Here is a 2,420-nt window from a genome sequence, read left to right as displayed (position 1 = left end):
TCATGACTCTTTTGCTCTTCTTCACATCAGTTTTCATCTGCGAGGAGGAGGAGGAGGGCGGCTCCTGATGTGCTGACACTTGGGGAAGTGCCTCTGTGCCGGCCTGGGGGCAAAGCACCGGCCGCAGTGAGGGCAGGGCACGTAGTCGGGGTTTGGATTCGCGGGGGGCTGGGGCAGGTTCACAACTTTCCCTCCTTGCGTGATCACCTGCTGCACCTCCCTGGCCTGTTTGATGCTCCGAATGAAATCCTCGTGCTTCTGCCTCCAGTTGTTCTTTCTCAGCTGGGAACAGGAAATGAAACCAATAAAACAGCTTCCAGAAAAAGTCCAGACTAGCACTGCGTACACAGTCTGGTCGCAAACCATTCACAAGGCAAGAAAATATCAATACAGTAATAACGTAGCTTTCTGGGGCTACCTTTCAGGTCATTGGGTAGAGAGTACACTTTACGTAGTTATGGTTTTGTTTCCTGTGAGTGCTATTTGCTTGATATGTAGATTTTTACAACAGAATTCAGAAGTCACTAAGACACATTTATTCTGTCTGGCAAATGTGCCTTTGCGGCAGTTTTTCAGAAGAGTACTTCATAAAACACTTATTTATTGTTTACATTGATTTATAAGCTGAGTCTGACTCTAGGAGAAAAAAAGGGAAGCTTGGAAAGAGTTTAAGGATAGCCCTTACCACGATTGGCGGTTTAACCTTCTTCTTATGGATGTATGTCTCCAGTTCTGTTCCCTTGGCCCTGTGCTTGAAAGAGTCAAAAACCTTCCTCTTTGAATTCTGAAGCTTCTTGCAGATCTTGCTGTGTTTCTCCAGCCTCTCTACAGCAAACTTCCCGTGACACAGTTCACAGGGCACCAGCTGAGGGTTTCCACTCTGGCTATTCTCATATGGAAATTGCTCAGCGGTAGGGCTCATCAGACTTGTAGGGGACAAATATCTGTTTTCCACTGACAGAGTTTGTTCATCCAGACATGTGGTGTTATTTCTGAAGTGGCCCTGCGCGGCCTGTGCCGCTGACACGTCGCTTTCAGGGAGCCTTGCTTTCTTGAGATACTTTCTCCTTCCACAGGGGACGTCTTCTAGCCCACGGCTGCAAGGGCTCACTTGACGTCTCTCCTGATGGGAAAGCGCAGAGGGAAAGTGCGATTTTGCGCATCCGCCATCTTCCATTGGAGAACCATAATCAAGGTTGTCTCCTCTGATAGGAAGGGCTTTCCTTGGAGTGAAGGCTTTTTGCTTCTCCATTCTGCAGGTCAGAAGAGGCACGGCCTTAGAGCGGTGGTTGGCCCATGGTCCTCTGGGGCAAAGCTCGCTCTGCCTCGCCTCTATTTTCCCTTCCGGCCACCTCTCTGGAGTCTTCCATCTCTCTCGGAACCATCCTCAGCTCCTCCTGAGCTCTGAAGAGCTTCGCCTGCATCATGGCCTCCTTCTGGCGAATCTCGTCCTTCATCATGGCCTCCTTCCGGCGCATCTCATCCTGCAGGCTGGCCTCCCTCCGGCGATGCTCCTCCTTCAGCGCGGCCTCTGCCTCGGCCACTTTTCGTAGCTCCTCTTGCAACTGAAAGTGCTCCTTCCCATTGGCATGAGAAGGGCATTGCCCTGGAGGGGTCGCCACCATGGGGAGGACAGTCCTGTCCTTAGGTTTGCGTACTCTTGAGCCCCTCCTGCCCGGCCTCTCGCAGGGCCTCTCATGACCATCCTGAGGCGGGGTGGGGGCAAACAAGGAGTCACTCTGTGCGTCCGGGCGGTCCACAGCCCGAACCTCACCAGGGCCGGAGACTTTCCTGTTACCCATAGGCTTCAGGGGGTAAGACCGATCATACCCCACAATGTTCTTCTCGGGGCCCTGTTGGGCTTGGAAGCGATAGCTGTTCCCCATCTTCTTCTCCGCAGCGTATTTGACATATTGGAAACATTTTCTCATCTTCTGTAGAGCTGCCTCCTGCCGCCGATTGTACATGGCGATCATTTTTTTCTCCTTTTCCTGCATCAGTTTCTCTTGGAAGGTGTCCTTCAGAAGCTGTATCTTGGGAGGCGGGCAGTACGTGGAGATCAGATCCTGTTGCCTTAAGGGCGCGGGTCGATTCGAGTCTGTGTCCTTCGGGGAGGGGGACAGAGCACCAGGCTTAGGACTGGGCTCCATTGGCAAATGAGATATGAGCTTTGTTTCCCAGGTATCTGGAAAGGCAAAAATGGCAAATAAATGATATCCTGCACAGTCTAGTATGGTCTAATAGAAAAGAATAAAAAAAAAACAATTCAGGAAATACACAACTTTTTAATATTAAACCTAATTGTGTTGAATGCTGCATGCTGACTCAGTAGGAGACAGATCCTAAACATAAACATTATAATAAACATTTGTTTCCCAAATAACATTCTCAATGTTCAGAATGCTTAAAGTCATGAGCTT

Source organism: Lepisosteus oculatus, unplaced genomic scaffold (assembly GCF_040954835.1).
Source record: "Lepisosteus oculatus isolate fLepOcu1 unplaced genomic scaffold, fLepOcu1.hap2 HAP2_SCAFFOLD_50, whole genome shotgun sequence".
NCBI classification, from domain to species: Eukaryota; Metazoa; Chordata; class Actinopteri; order Semionotiformes; family Lepisosteidae; genus Lepisosteus; species Lepisosteus oculatus.
Note: the sequence above shows the minus strand (reverse complement) of the source record.